The 18,923-nt window shown below is 43.5% G+C and overlaps 1 protein-coding gene across 1 annotated transcript in view; it reads left to right on the forward strand.

Annotated features, from left to right (window-relative positions):
* Positions 1-665: 665 nt before the first annotated feature.
* Positions 666-18,923, forward strand: part of PDZD2 (PDZ domain containing 2) — a 156,747-nt gene continuing 138,489 nt past the window's right edge. Inside the window, exon 1 of the mRNA XM_026038145.1 lies at positions 666-817. The gene's annotated coding sequence lies outside the window, so the exon portion shown is untranslated. The remainder of the gene's footprint in view (positions 818-18,923) is intronic.

An 18,923-nucleotide genomic window follows, 5' to 3' on the forward strand; every position in this document is an offset into this window, starting at 1 on the left:
GCCAGCTCCAGCACGGTGGCCAGCGTGCAACACCAGGCGTATTTAGGTCTGTGGTGTCAAGCGGCTGCCCGGGAAAGCTGCCAGCACTCGTCCCCGCTAGGGCTTTTGCATAAGAAGAGAACAGGACTCCTCTGGATTTTTTTCTTTCTTTATTATTAGCAGAACAAGATAAGTCGTTATCTCCTGTGGCGAAACCTGCCCATAAGGATCTGCCCATAAGGCAGCTGCCTGTTTGCCTGGTGACTCATTAGCTTGGCTCCCACGGTGCCATATTAAGCTAACGAAGACGATGGGAGAAGCTTCAGCAGTTGTAGACAGCACCTTTGCTCCTGTGGGAGCGAGGGAAGGATTTTGCTTCCTGGCTGCACTGGGGGATCCTTGCTGAGAGATGTGTGCTGAAGGACCAAAATGTTCTCAATATCCCTGCAGCAAGAGGAAGAGACCTGGGTCTGCYCTTTGCAAAGGGTGTACGAGCAGGATCTGGACCTAAGCAAGATCAGGCAATGTRACTTGCATCTCTTAAAAGGAAATCGAACCTAAGGGTGAGCAGGTGAGCATTTGTAAATGGTGGGGCTTCCTTCTAATCACTTAAAAATTGTTCTCAGGTGCTTTGTTAGAGCCAGTAAATMCATAGCTGAAGAAAGCTGATGAGCTGCAGCTTTGTGTGGCATAAGTGCCTGCTAGGGCATGTAGTCAGGGCTACCTGCACATCATCAAAGGACAGAAGATGTTGCAGACAAAGTAGAGAAATGAAACCTGGTGTCCAAGGGCTTCCAGAGGAGGGACCACAGCCCTGGCAGTAGCTCCCAGGAGTGCAGTAAGTGATTTGTGTGTTAGCATTGCTGTTACCCACTGAGATTGAGTCTAAACTTCTTAATAGCCAGGGTGCCTGGGTGTAAGTGAGGGTTTTGGTTAATTAAAAGGCCAGGWTTCTGGATATTAGCAAAGAAAACCCTCACTATTAAGCAAAAGGCGTCTAATGTACCTTTGTATTCCCTGCTCTTTAGGAATGTTAACTTGTTAGTTTATTTCTTTCCTTTTTAACTCTCCCTATTTCCTCTATTGGAATATCATGGGTGCCACTTGGGCCAGATGATCAGCAAATTGCCAGCATGGCCCTGTCTGTGCAGCCATGTGCCCTCTCTGTATGAGAAGCCTGAGCAGCTTGTTTAGGGAATGCTTGGGATGTGCAGACCTGATGGGAATTTAAATTGTTTTTCCTCTCAGTAGTAACCAGCAGTTTCTGTGACCTCATTTAAAAGATGGTAAAAAGAGCTGATAGAAAGAGAAAGCTGTTATGCAGCTTGGAAACAAGAGGTGTCTGTCTTGAATTCTTACTTCTCTAGAAGTTGCGTTCTCATTTTCTGTTTATTATTCACTACTTAAGGTGACACCCTTTGGACTGGCTAGCAATGACTTTCTGACCTCCTACTGGACACTGGAACTCTGTCTCGTTTTTTTTTTTTTTTATTTCTTAAATAGTCACTCTTGCAGCCTCAACTTAAATTGCAATCTCTTTCACTAGTCTATCCGGTTTTACTAAATCATGAATATCCTTGAAGTCTTCCACATGTTCTTCCTTGAGCCTCCACCAATTCCCTGCCCTCTATCTACTGTTTATTCTTGGAGTTATTTCTATTTRGCCTGTGATTTCATGTTAGTTGCTYTGGATTCTGCAAGTGGCTGGTTCATCTTGCCGGACAACGTTAATTTGTGTCAAGAATAAGAATCCTGTTGCTTTTGCTGTATTGGCATAGGTGCTCTGCAGGTTGTTTTTTGGCTGTTTGCAAGGGGGCAGCTCTYGTGTGCTTTGCTCCAGCACCCAATGTACTGTCAGAGCTGCTGATGATTGTCTTCTCCATTGATATGGAGACAACACGGCTTATGCCACCTCTGCGGCTCTTCTCCTTCATGGCATAGGGGACTTGCAATTAGAAATGGAGCAGCAGCAGTGGGGAATTATAAGCTGGTGCAATTTAGGACAGTTTGGGGATTCTCCTAAGCTGTGTCGGGAAATAGGCTGAGTAGAAGTTGGCACAGAAAAGCAGCCAGTTCTCCTGCTGGTGTATGAGCACAGAGCTCTGCTCCAGTGCAGCTGAGGACACAGCTGAGTAATACTTCAAAGATAAGTTTGTTATTCGTGTGTTCATATATTATATTTTCGGCTAGTGTCCAGGCAGTCCAAGAGATTCTGTTAACAGCGTGATCCTAAGGGAATTAGCTAATGACTTTCCATACTGATTGGGTAATGACTTTTTCTGCTGAGCTCTCACTTTCCAAAACAATCCTGGCAGTTACTGCCTGCTAATGTCAGTGCTGCAGAGCAATGGCATGAATGAAATGGCTCAGCTTCTCCAGTTAAGTGCATCTAACCTCCCTGTAGAGCCTGTTGCTCTTGTCTGATACTAGGATATCTTCTGTGCTCTCATATCTTTGGGGGTGAGAACAGTTGCTGCCTCTTTGAACAGAGCCTTTTGCTTTGTTTTCTTTCCCAGCTGTGTAGATCTGCCTCCTCCTTTGCTCCCTGGGAGTGATGCTTTGTGCAATAGCCAGAAAGGCTTCATTTGGGCAGTCTGGATCTTGGAGTATCCAGATCCTAGTTAAAGAAGTGATTTTTTTAGGTATCCAAACCTGGTACTGGCACAACTGCCAGCATAACCAGTGTCATGAAGATCAGTGATCCAGCTGGGAGGCAGTATCTGAGCAGGTACCTGAATGAAGGACTTGAAGCAAGAGGCATGTTTTGACTCTCACAGCTCAGAAGAGGGTAGAAAACAGGCATTTTTTCAGTCAGCCTTATCTCCCTTCCAAAAAAGTGCAGTTGAACCTCACATTGACCTTTAATATGTGCAAAGAAGAGCACTGGAACACATTGTCAGCACTGGAACAGTTTTCCAAGAGAGGTTGTGGAGTCTCCTTCTCTGGAGATCTCCAAAACCCACTTAGATGCAATGCTGTGCCACATGCTCCAGGTGACCCTGCATGTGCAAGAGGGTTGGACTAGATGATCTCTGGAGGTCCCTTCCAACCTGAAGGATTCTATGATTCTAAGAGCAAGGACATGTCCTTGTTATGTAACAAAGTCAATCCAGAGGAAAACAAAGACACGCGGGAAGAACTGGTGAAGACAAAGAAGCACKCACAGCTTGCTGGTGTTTGCAGTCAGTTGTGCTCTTTCTAAGCACCTATTTTGCCAACAAGATGGCAGTTAAGATGCTTTTGCAGCTGCATCTGCAACTTGCAATCACTGTCTTGTCTACTTGGACAAGTACACAGCAATAGCTTCAGCTTTCTTTGAGCTCTGGGCTTTGAGCTCTGGACTTGCTTGCCAAGTCTGAGGCTATGTGTAATAACTAGTTAACTTTTTTAGTAGTATTTTTTTCTTGTGAATTTGTGTAATTATGTTTTTGAGCCCACTTGATATTTTTGGCATCCACAACATCCTGTAGCAATAAGTTCCCTGGTTTAATTGTGTGTGAAAAGCTTTTGCTGCTTGATGACCCCGCTTGGAACCCTGGTCCCTCTGTTTCGAAAAAGAGAGGATGAATGGAAGGCCAAGAATTAATCATATAATATATTATTATTAAATGTGAAAATTAGAGCGTCCCACTCCACCTATGAAAGGGATAGAAAAGTTCATAAGCAACTATAGTTTGGCCTGAATGCTATGATCTCTGTCCCAATGGGTAAAATTTATACATTTGTAAGAAATAATCACAAAGAGGATAGACTGGAGGTATAATATATACTGCAGTTAAATCCAGCTGTTTCACTCTTATTTGCTTCTTTCTTTTGCCTACCTTAACATTGAAGTAACTGAATTATCTTTATATGTCCAACAGATAGTGCACAGATGACACTGAGACAGGCAAACAGTAGATGTTCCCCATTGTTTCCAACAGTAGTAGCAATCTTATGCAGTTTTGGTAAAGTTAGTTATGAAAAGTGGCTAACAATGGTAGCTGTGGAATGAATGATAGATGACGATGGTGAGCTCGTGGACTCCCACGATTAAGAATAATTCCTCCTGTGCTTCCGGTGGGGTGGCTTTGAGGAGTTGCTCGTGGTAACTGCAAGTGTGTCTTTCTGGTGGGTGCAAAATCACCTCTACTGCCACAACTGCTCAGGCCAAGGGGAGCCTATAGTAATGACAGAAAAAGGACAAAATCAGTCAAGAACTGATGCAGTTACTGTGAGTTGTACCTCCAGTAGCAACCCAGTGCTGCCTCTCCCTTGCTTTACAACAGGCATTATCCTCATGGAGGATCGTARGTTGCCCAAATTTTGGGGGGTTTTGTAGCAGTCTCCTTCATTTGAGTTGCAATAAGATTTCTTTTCTGTTTTGGCAACTGTATTTTTGTCGGTCATCTTCACTTGCAGCACAAATCTCAAGAGGTTTTGTGCAAACTGTTTCTTCCTTCTCCTCCAAAAGACAAAAGCATCAAGTTTTTCTCTGGAGACCCAGCATAAGATGCAATGAATTTCAAACTCRGAAAACTATAATGCAAATTGATTTGCAGTCTTTAAGTATGGTGGACACTGCCAGATGTTGACCACAATGAATGCTGTTGTTCCCCCACTGTTTGGAGCTTATTGTCATCTCCAGTAGTCCTATGAGTGGTRCCAAGCACAGCTGCTTGCGTGCCCTCAGAAGGAGGGCAGCTCTCAAAGCAGCCAACATCACTCATTGCATGAGCCACGTGCTCCCCAGGCATCCCTAGGAGCAAGTTCCCACTGCWGATGCTCGTTTTCCTTCTGCCCTTGCTAAGCCAAAGCCTTGYGGACGTCCCATTTCTCTGCTCTCCCTGTCTTCCAGCTACTGCTTTTCATCTTTGCCTGATCCTGGCTGCTGCCTTGCAGAAGAGTGACTTAAGGTCTTATGGCATTAAATGTTGTCCTTATTCCTCAAAACGTTCAAGCTATGTCGTCTCTCTGTGATCCCACGTGTATTGACAGGCTATYAGTAGCTGCCAGTGCTCCCAAGCACTTTTGAACCTTCAGCTTTTTGAATCTCAGTCTAAAACTTGAGCCAGTTTCTGATATTTTCACTCCCTGTTCTGATTTTACAGAATATAAATTTAAATAAAAGGGCTCTGATTTTCCTCGCCACTGCTCCTAGCCTCTTGCTGCATAGTAAATGGCCACTGACATGAACTACATGGAAAATCATGCATGTTTCTGCTGACATTGTTGACGGCAGAGCTCATGCATGAGAAAATCTCATAAATCGTAGGTAGGTCTTTAGACTTCTGCTCTATTTAATACAGGAGTCGGAACACAGGTCAAAACTCCTCTAAGAATGGGAGATGACATTTCCCCATCTGCTAGTGCAAGGGAAGGAGTTTGTCATTTGAAAAGCAGAATATTGGTGAGAAGACAAATGAGCAGGCTCCAAGACAATCTGCCACACGGGTAATTGCTCCYGAGTTGCAAATACATTGAGTGAGCAAGTGTTGTGTAGAAATATTGTTGGGAATACCTGTGAGGATGTCTTAATGATGCTGGGAAAGTGGAATGGTGCTTCTTTCTGACCATGAAACAAAATAAGATCATTTCATAGGGGTTTTAAAAACAAGGAATAAGAATAAAGGTCTTGTGCTTTTTATTTCAACTGTTTTCTCTCTTTTTTTTTTTTTTTTTTCCCCCTCTCTCTCAAATGTCAGGACAACAGGGAGTTGGAGTGCAGGTCTTGTCTTACAGGTGCCCTGTGCACTCATTCATGCCAAATGTTGAAATTGTCTCTCTGAAATATAAGTATTACAAAATGGGAGTTGCTAATGGGGTTGGTCCAAGAGGCAGGTGACCTGCATGCAATTCCCCTGCCCTCTGAGAGATCTGAAATCGGTGCGACAAACACATCATACTATGTGTTGTCCTATTTGCTAGTTTATTGGGTTTAAAAATTTGCTTTCTTGCTGATYTTTATGAATTAAGTCCAGATACAGTCATCTTTTTCTGTTGTTCTGCTTGCGYTAAACGTGCTCCCAAATGGAAACAACATGTTTTGTTTGAGCCGTATACTTCCACATGAATTCAACACATGCACAAAACTTTTTGCCATGTTATTTTGGCTGTTTTTAGTTCAGATCTGTATGTGAGGTTTTCCTGTGTCTTTCCCAATTTTAGGGTAGTTCTGCAAGGGCAAAGTTGATTTTCCCTCCCCCGCCCCCCCCACCATGGCTTTACTGTCTAAAATCAGCTGGTTTAAAACTGATTGTGCCCTGCAACAGACCTGCTGTGTTGCTGCTGCCTTGTACTGAGTGAAGTGTCGAACAAACCTGCCRTCCTGAACACCAAACTGAGGCTTCACCCCAAGAATCTTAATTTTTGTTAATGGAAGCTGCAGAATATGACTTACTGGGAAGCTGTGGGGTGTGTATCCCTCTCTGCTTGTGGAAGTTTGGGTGTTTCATGAAATTACAGTCGGTTCCATGCGAGTTACCAGCTGTGGACCTGTGGTCATGTCYGTCCTTCCCTCCCTCACCTATTCAGAGCAGCTCCTTTTCTGAGGTTTATATGATGGGAGACAGATGTTTGAGGGTGGTGGGAATACAGGTAGTTAATACTTGCTAATATCTAATAGCAGTTTATGCCAAACTCTAGAGCAAACGCACTTACAGAGACTGCAACCTGTTGGATCTGGAGAACGGTTATACCTATAAGCAGGGCTGTAAATGCAAACACTGGCTCCTCTGTGCCATCAGGCACCTGAAAGCGGTGCCTTTCCAGCTGCGAATGCTCAAAGCAGGAATTTTAAATATTCCAGCATGGTGTTTTCTTCTGGGAAGAACATTTCTCTGCTGACCTGCCTCTGTGCGCCCATTGACGGCTGTGTGTGCTGTCCAAGGGCCAGCTGGCTGCGCGTAGCTGCGTGCAGCCCCGCGCCGTGAACGAGCAACGGTGCTGGGCAGAGCCTCATAAACAGCTTTTGTTCATTCATGGCAAATGCAGTAATTACAAACACACGAGGCTAATGACTGCGCTTAATTAATGGGAGGCTGGTAAATGATGTGTGGAGGAAAAGTTAAAATTTACTAGTGGCTGTTGCCGTATAGCTCTTAATTGARTTAAGTGCATATTAAACTGGGCCTCTTCCTGTACCCAAGAGGAACAAGCAGAGAGCACTGAGATTTATAGAGTCAAGCAATTTCAGAAAGCTATAGTTTAAAGACAGTGCTAAAATATTCTGTGGCCAAAGTCCAGATTGTTTTATATGTGTAATAAGACCATGGCAGTRCTAGGATTTAAAAAAAAAGGGGGGGGAGGGAAGTATAATATGTTGTTTTCTTAAGGAATTAAACGTATATAAAATAATTATTGTAGGTTATTTCCTAAGCAGTACCATTTAAAACAAAATGGTTGTGCACATTCACAGTTGTAGCCTCCTTTTACAGCCATTTTATAGCTTTTCTCTTGGAGAGAGGGTTATCCTGTGTATATTTTCTGTTTGTATATAAAAAAAAGGTATATAGACATACTGTAAAAAGTTTATTTTGTAACTAGCAGCCTGGGACTTTCTCTCTTATTACCTGTAAATATCGACCAAAATAGTCCTATCCTCTGAATGTATCAATCAATAAAAAATGTTATTCTGAAGAAAACTGTAAAGGAAAACAGCAAAAGTCTGTTTCTTCAGCAGAAATARGACATGTCCAGCAATGTGCCATTTATAGGAATGAGGAAAAATAATCCGCAGAGAAGGTTTGCAACAAAGCTAAATCAAGCCAGGACCTGCCAAGTCCTAGGTAGCRTTTGTTTGTGTCCCATTTATTTTAGAGTCTGATTTCATGTTTGCCTTAGTTGTGTCCTCAGCAGAGGACAAGGCCGGCTGGAAAGTCTCACGCATGAGTGTCGAGAAGGTTGGCTCCTTTGGCAAAGGAGAAGCTGCTGCAGGGTGTGCTGGAAGCTCTGGATAAACACTAGGGTTTTACTTGCTGGAGTAATTTTTTTCCACTTTTGGGATGAATGCTTTTTGTGGAATTTTTAACATGTTTTGAGGGCAAAAGTATTTTAAAAGAATCGTTTTGTTATATGAGTATATTTATATGTTATGAATATATATTATTCCACTGTGTTAACAGAGCACCTTTCTGCAATGCCCTCTGGATGAAGTTGTTTTAGATTTGCAAGTAATTCACTTGGAGTCAGCATGAGCTTTATCAGCACAGCAAACTGGCATTTGCTTGGGATTTTTTTACTTTTCCTCCCCTGGGAAAAGCAGCTTGTGTGAACCAAACTGCTCAGTAGCCATCYCCTCAAGCCTCAGAGACACTTTGTAGGTGACAAAAAGAAGTTCTTTCCCTGCAGATCCACAGCACCCAAGTTCAAAGACTTGTCTGAGATGCCGGAGAACTGAATCCCCAAAGGTGAGCAGTTTGTGCTTGAGTAGTTTCTTTTTTTTCCTGTATTGCATACATTGCAGTATCTAAAATAATCTAAGGAGGCCATTGGAACAAAACTGGAGTGCTGGATGTTTAGACAGGGTGTTCCTGGTATTTACCCTTTGACCAAGCCCTCATTTAGAGCATTTTGTCAAAATAATTAATCTATTTTGAGTGAAAACTTATTTTTGAACTTAAAAGGGCAGAAATTGTGCCGCATTTTCTTCCTCCTTTTGCTAAAGACACTTTCCTAGCTTTATGCGAAAGTAGGGCACACTAGGGTGCACTGTTTCCTTCTGCTGCTTAAATGCAAAAATGTAATCACAGAAGGATGTTGTTTAATGAAATAATGAACAGGGGGTTATGTAAAATCCTCTGGTGACTGTCAGGTTTCTAGAAAGCCAGACAGATCATGAAGGCACCAGACTTTTAAGAGATTCAGTTATCTGTCAGAATATTTTGAATGCATGAAGTGTCAAACAGGAAAGAATAAGGTAACAGACCCAAAAAGTGATTTRCAAAAATATGCAAAGGTATTTGTTGAAAATTAAAAAGAAAAAAAAAAAGTAGAGGGAGTGCTTATAGACAACTTCTGAAAAAGAGTAAGAAAGCGGAATGTGAAGACTCTTATGTTGGGCTCAGACTAGCTCCTGGTCTCTGTGCTCCCCGTGCCCTTGTGGTGCCGCCAGCCCCGGTGCGAGGCCGAGGTGTGAACTCGGCTCACGTGAAAGCACCGCTGGTTCACACTGCATTTTTAAGCCTTGATCTAAGACTATCCCCTGTGGAAGCAGATCCCTGTACCATCCCTGTTCTACAAATAGCTCTGTGCAGGATTGAGGTACTGGTTTTGTGGATGAAACCTCTTGTAAAAGTTGGTGCTGAGAGTTGGGAGCCAGCATTGTGCTCTTTTGTGCTATAGTGGAACATTTTGGGTGTTTTTTTTTTCTTTTTTTTTTTTTTTTTTTCTCCCAAAGGACATGCATTCGTCTGGAACTAGTGCAACTTAAAACTGTTAAACCTTGCTTGTATGGTAAAGTTAGTTTTTTTGATGGACTCCTGAATTAACATTACTATCCCATAAGCTAATGTGCTTGAACACGAGTTGCTTCAAAGAAACCCTTCAAGTGTCACTGCTTGTTAACCTACAACATTTGGGTTAAACAGCAGGGAAAAGGAAAGGTGGATTAGCTTTGATGTCTGATACTGTTAGGAGCACRCTGCTCTTTCCTGCTTCAGAGAGCTTCTCGCAGCTGTTGAGAGAAGTACTTAGCCCCAAAGTGCAAGACTCCTATCCCCCGGGGCCAGGGGAGAAGAGGTTGTGAATAATTTGACTTGAAGTCAAGGTGGTGCTCGGTGGAGCAGGAAATTAGGAGTGCTATTTTTAAATGCTGAAGAACTTATTGAAGAACTTRTTAAAAAGCAGTAATAGTTTTCATTAGACAAAGAGCTCTGAGTTTGGGAGACGTGTGATTTGAGGTAGCATCGTTCATCAAGCAAGTGGTTTTTTTCAAGAGTGCCGAGTGAATCTGTCTTTCGGCAAGTGCTGGTGACTATCAGAAGAATTAAGCAGGGCATGTGGATCTTAGTGACATGAGTCTTGCCATGCCAAGTGAGGCTCTGAACTAGCAGCTGGTGTTGCCACACATTAGTATTTAGAATAAAACAAGAAAGACAAACTTATCTAACGTGAGAATGAGACTAAGGCAGGACTTCTGCCCAGTCTGTGCTGTTTGCTCCTGTCTCCCCTTTGCTCTGTTTCTGTGGGTTYCCAAGAATCTTGAAGATGAGCAAGGTACAAGCTCCCCTAGCCCCTGCTCTTCTAAGACAGGATAGAAAATGGCATGTTGACCTGGGTGTGCAGCAGAGGAGATGTCAAAGAAGACATTAAAGAAGAGAATTCCAATTGCAAGGCTGGGAATCACYGGAGGAAGCTACCTAGAGAGGCTGGAGGATCTGCTTCAGAGAATATTTATAAGGATTGTTACGGAGCAAGCTGTAGTGATATTCTAGGTCTCTTTGATCCTATTTCAGAGCGGTGGGATGGACTAGATGGCTGTTGAGGTACCTTCTAAAATAGGTTAGTATGGTCTTCCTGACATGAAAGGGAGGAGTCAGCCTTTCACGACAGCTGTACTAGTTTAAAATTGAGAAAAACAGAAGTCTTGGCTCCTTTGTCCTTGCCCAAGACAGAAGAGCATGCTAATATAAAGAATATTTGACATTAAAAAATTATGTACAGCAAGAGAAGAATAAGGTCCAGATCCCCATGGCTGCAAAAAGTCGCTTTGATTTTTTTCCAGACCTTTGAGTTTCTTAGCAGCGAGTTCTCTGCCTAAGGGCTTTTCAAAGAATGGCAAATCTAAAGCTGGCAGGTCTTGCAATTCATTTTATATTTTTCTGCTGAGCATAAGTCCAGGATGATTTCTTGRAAGAAGTGTAGTAATCATGATAACTTATATGCAGGTCCACTAAAACGTCTTGATCCCCAACAGATGATGAGCTTCACTTGGTAGCTTTTTTCTATGTTGTTAAAATAGCTTTTATTGTTCTTTAACTTTGAAGGACTTTAATAGTTCCATAGAATGTAAAGAACATTAATATTTGGGGCTTCAAGGAGATTTTTTTTCTAATTAATGACCAAGATACCTCTGCTCTCCAAAATAAGAGTCATCTTGAGGTAGYTGCACCTTTGGCACCTATTTGCACAGATTGCTAAATGAGAGATTTCTTTGTGCAGGTCACTCGCTCTTGTCCAGGGAGTAATGYATATAAAGTAAAACTAGTGAAGTGGGTTTTCTTTCTTTTTTTTTTTTCTTTAGTTTTCTTTTCCCCACTGATTATTCAGTGGAAGGCTGATTAGCAACATCTTGAAACCTGATGGTCCCAACAGACTGTACATGGCAGTACATGAAATCTGGTTTGCATCAGACAGTAAAAATGAGAGGTGACTTGAGAGCAAGCCATTAGAATATGTTTGGAGGGGAAATTCAGGCTTGGGCACCCAGGAGAGTTTGCATCGTTCAGCTCGCCAGCCCTGCTTCCATGCAGAGCAGTGGAGGAGGACCAGCTTTGGTCAAACGACCTTCTGCTTCCTTGGGAGGAGGATGCATGGGAGGACGTGGTACCCCCRCAGAGCTGCAGCAAGGCGCTTGGTAAGTCTCAATCCCTCACTGTAGCTCTGAATTTCTGGTAGTCGCACTATCATATTTTCCATTTCCACTTGCCACCCTCACAACAAATAATGTTTTATTCCACTGCCAAGCTATGGAAAATCTGTCTTCCCAGTGTCAGGCGAGGTTTGTTTCTAGTCTAGTGACTTGCAGAATGTGTCTGAAGTGTGCTGAAGCTGCCCCTGGCTCTGGGAACCCATTGCTTTTCAAGGGAGGGGTTTGGGGTGCTAAATACCCTCCCGGTGGTGTTGAGAATCCCGCCTCAAGCCTTGCAAACAGTTGTGATTCAGACTTGTGGCTCTTCTCAGCACCCGAAAGTACGGGTTGGGGGAAGAAAGAGGAGGAATGAAGAGGAGCAAATGGCTGCAAAACCAGTCTCTGGTGCGTGTGTGTGGGGAGCTGGGAATTGCTGCTGGAGGAAGCAAGCAGCTTGCGTGCTGGTGACTGCTCCAAGGGCACGGTCCTGCTCTCGGGCTGCTGCATGCGGGTTGGAAAGGGCAGCCCAGCGGGAGGTCACCTGCTCTGCCAGATAAATCTCTGTTCTCTTCAGTGCTTTTTAGCACGAAGTGTAGATATTGGCTCCCAAGGTGTTTGAAATGGTGGCAAATTGGTGCATGTTCCCTTCCTCTTCACTAGGGTGCGTTTAGATGATTTTTGCTTAAATGCACCTGAGCTGCTTTGGGCTGTGCAGCCATCGGACATGAGCAGCTCTTGTCATGTCTGTGCAGGGGTCCAAGGAGGGTATTGAGCGTAGATCTGGGGTTTTGGAGTCCTGCTTGATGGCCTTGTAGGAGGATGGATGCAGCACGGAGGTGTAGGGAGGTCGTGGTGGGCATGGCCAGCGAGCGCGGTGGTCACCAAACGCTCACAGCCATCTGTGGTGTGCCCTGGGCTTTGGGTTTTTGAGGTGACATCTGGCAGGTTTGGACAGGGCACGTGGGAGGCCTCTGTTCCATGGGATGCTTTGGGAATTGAGTCAGGTGTGTAAAGGTAGCAGATCCTAACACAGGGACCTCAGTGTCCCAGTTCCTCATGTCCAGGCAGGAGTGGTGGGAACTGGGCATGAGAAGGAGCCACCGTGTAGGTAGGGCTAAGGCTCTTGCAGGTGGCAAGGCCATTGACATCCTCGGGCTGTAGGAGCAGCTTGAATGAGGAGGCTGAGCATTCCCTGGGCTGCTGCTCCTGCCTCTGCTCCTGGGGGAGACCCAGGTCGTGCGGTGGGGGACACRGGTGGCCTCAAAAATAAAAACTGCCACGTTAACGTGTGCTGGCAGCCTTATTTTTGGTGTCTTCCGCCCATTTCCTCTGAGTGCTGTACTTCTGCACAGGAAGCCTGTCCACTTTATTTTTATCCCTCTCGTATGACAATCCAGAACACTTGCTGGTGTCCTCATTTTTTTTTTTCCTCTCCTTTTTGGTGAAGTAAAATTAATCTTTCATGAAAGATGAGCAGTTTTTAAACGGCAACTGTACAAACGCGGGCGCTGCGATGGAGGGAGGTCCTGAGCAACCCACTGGTCCCTGAATGGCCTGGCCAGGGCTGGGAGCCTGCAGACCCTGGGCACCATCAGCACCAGGTAGTCTTTTTATTTATTATTATCATTTGGAATATGTTTATCTAAAATCTCTCTCGGTAGAGTGTAACTTCAAGAAATCCTGATTTAATTCTCCTTCTTTCCTCATTGGATTTCTGTTGTTGCTTGTACTTGTGGGTTTTCTGTAGAATTGCCAAGCAATTCTGTCAGTGMATTTATATATATATATRTGTGTGTGTGTGTATTATATATACATATATATTTCCCAGCAAGGAAGGCAGATTTCATAATACAGCTATTCCTCCTAGATTACCACTGCCAGGTTTCCTAAGTGAGGTGCTGTTYGCTAGAGGCAAAACTTGTTCTTCTAGCTTGTCTCCTGCAATGTGTTGTGGGCTCCTTGCAGTAGTAGAGAGTAGCAGGGGGATGATGAGTGACTCTCAGTCAGTGTTAGATTTCCAAATTCTTCAGCCTTGTAAAGTGGTGCAAGAAAAAAGTCGACACTTTCTCAAAAAAAAAAAAAAAAAAGTATTTTGAGAAGTATATTGAGATCTCTTATTGCAGTTCTTCAGAACTTTCAGATCTGAGAAGGGCAAGTGTTTAATATTTTCATCTTAATTTGCTGTGAATATATGTCTTTTGAGATACTAGGCTTTCCCAGTGGATGAAAGTTGCAGTTTTTGACTAACTAACACTACTTGATTGAATGGGGGGGACATATGGGCATCTGGCTTTGGTTCTCTGAGAAAAGCACTGGGACATTTAAATAATTCAAGGGAGAAATTTACATGTGCTCCACAAACAGATGTCAAAAATGAAAGAAGCTGAAAAACTAGGCCTCCAAAGCCACTTCCATGTATTTTCCTATAACGAATGCATTTTTAATCACCTTTAAGGAACAAAGTGCCATGCTAACATACACATACTTGCCCAAGGTTTTATCATGGGACAGAACAAAGAAGATGAAACCAAAGTTGCAAACTATTGAACTGTAATGTGCTAAATATACGTTATGATACCTCACCGATTTCTCTTATGAAAAACTTACTGGATTCTGACTGGTTTCTGCCCCCGTGCGTGCAGCAGAGCTGCAGGATAGCTCCTGCCTTCCACCACTCCTCCTGGRAAGCAGCTGCTCTGATCCCTCAATTGCTGAAGCGTTTTGTCTAAAGCCAGAGTTCAAGCATGTTAGCAATTCTGACATATACCGCCTATCACCATACTGTCATAGAAAAACCTTTACAAAGTTTTACAGACTTACCTGTAATCAAAATAAAAGATATCTATGAAGTGGAAGGTGCAAGTGAGCCCATGTGGGTCACTGTGTTGCCGAGAAGTGTATGTACTGTGAAGGCTTGGGGACTCCAGCTAACTAGTGTCATTTAAACTGCCCATCAAAATATGAAGCATCTGAAGTGTATGAGTAGTACAGGTATAGGGAGTGCAATAGATTGAAGGTAGCCTTGTGTATTTTCATGGAATTAAAAGAAAGGTAGCTAAGAAGGATGGAGAAAAGCCATGTCCTTCTTGCTGTCAGCGTGAGTGAATTCATTCCGTCGTGAGCCTGATGCTAAAGCTTCCAGTGCCACATGCTTTCCTGGTGCCACTCTKTCATCAATTTGACTTTGAATTTGACCAGAGGCAAGGAAGTGTTGTGGTTCTGCTTTAACACCTGAGCTGAGCCACGACAGCCTGATTTCTGTCAGATGCGGGTTTTCTTTGGGCATCTGGTGGAGCAGGAGCTGTGCTGGATCCCTGGAACACTTGAGCGCTCCAGCTTCACAGAATCACAGAATATTCAAGATTGGAAGGGACCTCTAGAGATCATCTAGTCCAACCTTCCTGCTCAAGCAGGCACACCTTCTTCCTTCCTTGGAGAAATCCCTCTGTGCAACAGGCAGGCACTGAGTTCTTGGAAATGTTGGAAGCCGAGTGCTGCAGTGAGGAACAAGGTTGCCACATTTTCAGGAGAATGATCTTCCAGCTGTACCTCCAAAGGCGGATCAGCCTTGGTGGAAGCAAATTCTTTCCTGCCACCCACTGTCATCATCAAGCCCATGATTGCTTCTGAGCTTGTCACTTCATCTTTTTTACATGCTTTGGTTTAAGGGAGTCTTTTTAAGTTTCTGTGAGACACCCCACTCAGTCTCTCTCTGCCCACCCTTTCTAGCAGTACCACATTGGAAAACCTGCAATTAAGTGAGACCCATATTTCTCACACGGGGGCTGCCAGAATAGTGTAGTGTGGGGCTTGCAWAGCAGGGAAGGGTGCACGAGCACTGGCCAGGGCAACACTTAGTCACGCTCTGGTTTCCCTGCAGCGGGCTTGTCAGCACGTGCTTCCAGCTCCTCAAGAGCTTTCCTGCTTGGAAAGCGCAGCTCTTCCCACAGTTTGCAGAGCCATGGGGTCTTCTGTTCTCTCTGTTGTTTTTGTGGTTGGCACAGGGTCTTCTCTGCCTTGGGGCTGCTCGTAATGAAATGTTAATCACAGCACTAGAACTTATCTCTCTGCTTAGACACGTGTGCAGTAATACAGCTMTCAAATCTCCCTCTCTGGCAGGATCTTGTTATCTCGCACAGTAAGGCACTTCGATTTGCTGTTTCCAGAGAGGCTTTTGAATCTAAAAGTGTTTAAGAAAAGCTTTTCCAACTATGAAGAGGAGGAATAGATTGTTCAATATTTATTTAATATTAAACATGCATTTTAGCAGAGAAAACAGGGTTTGGAAATATTTTGATGACAACACCTATCTGTATTAGCTCCTGATCCTGTGCTTATTTCTAAGCATAGAAGACAGATGAACTTCAATAAGTTTACTAATATGAATAGTGTTATATAGCCACTTAAGTGTTTGAAGAATTAGGAGTTCAGTTTTCAATATCTGAATTTTTGTGCTCTTTTAGGGGCAGGGGGTGTGTGTATTACTGCAGGCTGGACTCAACTACTACAAATGTAATGCCAACATGCAGTTTGGTAGAAGGCTTTAGGGAAGCACAAGTAGTGCTTGCATTTTGTCGTGTCCCGTTCTTCTAATGGCTGTGCACTTTGAAGGATATGTATCATGAGGCCTTAGGTGAGGTATTTTTGTTGTCTGTCTTAAGTCTTTGTCGTGGCTCAGCCTGTATGACTTCTATTTTAGAGCCCTGCTCTTACACACATCTGCACAGCATAATACAAGAAAGTGCACGCAAAGTTTCCGTAAGTCCAGGGTATGGTTAATATAACAATACTGCATAGCATAGTAAAAATTATATGCATGTTTGCTCTGGATGGACTTGCTCTTCTGTTCTTTCTGCCCAGAAAGAACATTGGCTCCGAAAGTTGAATATTTAAAATGCCCAAAGGCAAGGCTTTGCTTTCCAGGCTTTGCTCCTTGTCTTTGCAGAGATGATGACTGCATAAAGCCATGTGGTTAGGTAGAACAGTGAATGACTATTTATAGACCGTAACATTTATTCATGTAGTTTTTAATTGTAATTTTAATTCAGCACTGAAGAAATTTAAAGCATCAAAGGGATGCATGAAAGCTACCATGGCAATGATTTCTGCACTTGAAATCTCTGTCCTACGCTGTGTGAAGCTTTAGGGGGATCATATATAGCCAGTCAGGGTGAACGGGTGAAATAGATGGTGATAACAGGAGGCCCTAATGGGTGATGTCATGTAGCCATCTATCCAACATGCCAAGCTTGTCCGGAGCCTTCCAAGAGATAAGGACTTCCTSAAGTTATCCCAAGGGCACGTGCTGTACTGCTTGGGTGCAGGTCTTGTACTCCTGGTATGCAGTACTTAGTATAGTTGCCAAAAGCATGGGCAAACCAAACTTTGGAACAAGCCAACCTTGCTTTTTCTCTGGTCTGTACTCTTCCTTCCCYATTTCTTTCCTTAATAGATTTAAGTATGCTAAAAAAATCTTTTGGGAGGATTTGGACCCAAGGCCACAATGTTTTATMCTATCCAGCTATCGCTGGACCTAGAGGAGCGTCCTGGGTTTTGTTGTGTTAAACCACAGAACTTGGCAGCCCCCAGAAGCAAGATCACACGTCGTACTGGGAAGGTCGGAGCGGCCGGGTCTGCTCTCATGTGAGCTTTCCTGGTGCACATGGCCTGTGTCCTCATGGTTTTTACTGTGGGTGGATGGACCGGTGGCCCTGGTGCCTCCTCAAAGTCATTGATAGAGCAGCAGGAGGAAAGGGTTCTTGCAATCCAGCAAGCTTCTAGCAGCAGGGTTAACCATCAGCTTGGGAGAGAGCAATGCAGGCTGGCACGCGTGCCTTGGGAGAATGCTGATGCTCACTGGAGTTCAGCTGCGGGTTAAGAGGATGGCGGCAGGAATGACAGGGCTGCATTGGGGCTTGCGTGCTCCAGAGGTCATGGATGAGCCCTCCTTGCCTCAAAAAGCTCTGTGTTGACTCTGGGAGCTGAACTATAACTGCAAAGTACTGAGGCTGTCCCTTCAGCCATGGAAATCAGGCCATGCACCTCAAGTGTGGGTAGGCAAAGGTACCTCCTGGTTTCACTGATGTTGCAGTGGGTAGTTGATCTCAGGCCAGTTCTTGCTTGTAGATCAGGGCTGCGTGGAGGGAAGCTGAGTTGTGCCACGGTGTTGGGGTTTTGTGCAACAGAATTCTCCCTCTGTGGGAGAATGGGTAGAGGGCAACTCAGTAGTGTTGCAGACAAATGTATTTGTTGCCTCCAGTTAGATATTTCTAATCACAGTTAACACCCGTACCCCCAGCTCTCTGGTCACTGTTGAGTTTAAAGGAGATGCAGTTTCCTGGGAAGGAAACTAGATYGTTGATGATGCTGAGTAAGTGAGCAGCAATATGAGATCTGCTAGAGTTGAGATAAGGATCTCTGAAAGTCCCTTTTTTAAGGGGCTTGGTGCAATTGCTTGGAGTGGCTTCAATAGRTTAGTAATTATTTCCAGTGTTTAGATTGGATTAGAGTTATTAAATTTTTGGAAACATTGGTATGGAAATCTGCCTTGTTAAGACCACCAAAAAATATTACCAAACTTAATAATTCTGAGGTCAAAGATAGTAGAAAACAGCTTCTTCTTTATTTCTTGCATTGTTTTTTCTCAATATGGCCTTTGCAGTGACATAGCTAAATTGCACCAGTCCACCTTCCAGTTCTATCCGGCTTGCAGGTTTTTGAGCTGCATGTTTTGTGGTGTTTATCAAAAATTAATTTAAAAGTCTTGTTAGGCACATTTGCTTTTTAAATATAGAGTGACAGTATTAGAACATCAGATGTTTGTGGTTTGCTTGTAATTTTGGATTCATGCTTCCTGCAGACAATGTGGCCCAAAGTTAACATGTTATTTGCATTTTYCTTGTTTTATTAATAATTATTGCAGAGGCCTTTCCCACAGGAAGGTCTTGAGAAAAGCAGAACCATTTAAAATAATCGCACATATACAAAACCTTTCTAGTCTCTTAAGTTTTTGTTTGTTGGGTTTTTTGTTTGATTTTCAGAAGTAACTACTGTATGCAGTGAATTCCTACAGGGCTGCTTAAAATGTCTCACAGAAGCCCAGTCCTTTTCTTTAAAAAGCCCTGAAAATATGGAATTTGATTTTGTGGCTACTGAGGTGTAGATAAATGCTGATTTTGAGATTGAATATGCGCAGTTGACATTAGTGAGGGCTTTTGAAAACCAGGACATTTATTTAGGTGCTTAAATATAGACTTAAACACTGCCTGTTATTTCTCTGTTTGCAGCTTTGGCTAGTGCATGTGTGCGTGCAAGAGCTATGCTATTTTAAAACTTGGTAAGGGGATGTTTCTAGGAATCTGCTTATTTGAAATGAGTTTTCTATTGTGGTTGCACA

The sequence above is a fragment of the Nothoprocta perdicaria genome, unplaced genomic scaffold, assembly GCF_003342845.1.
Source record: "Nothoprocta perdicaria isolate Ctin4 unplaced genomic scaffold, notPer1 scaffold_1, whole genome shotgun sequence".
Classification (NCBI taxonomy): Eukaryota; Metazoa; Chordata; class Aves; order Tinamiformes; family Tinamidae; genus Nothoprocta; species Nothoprocta perdicaria.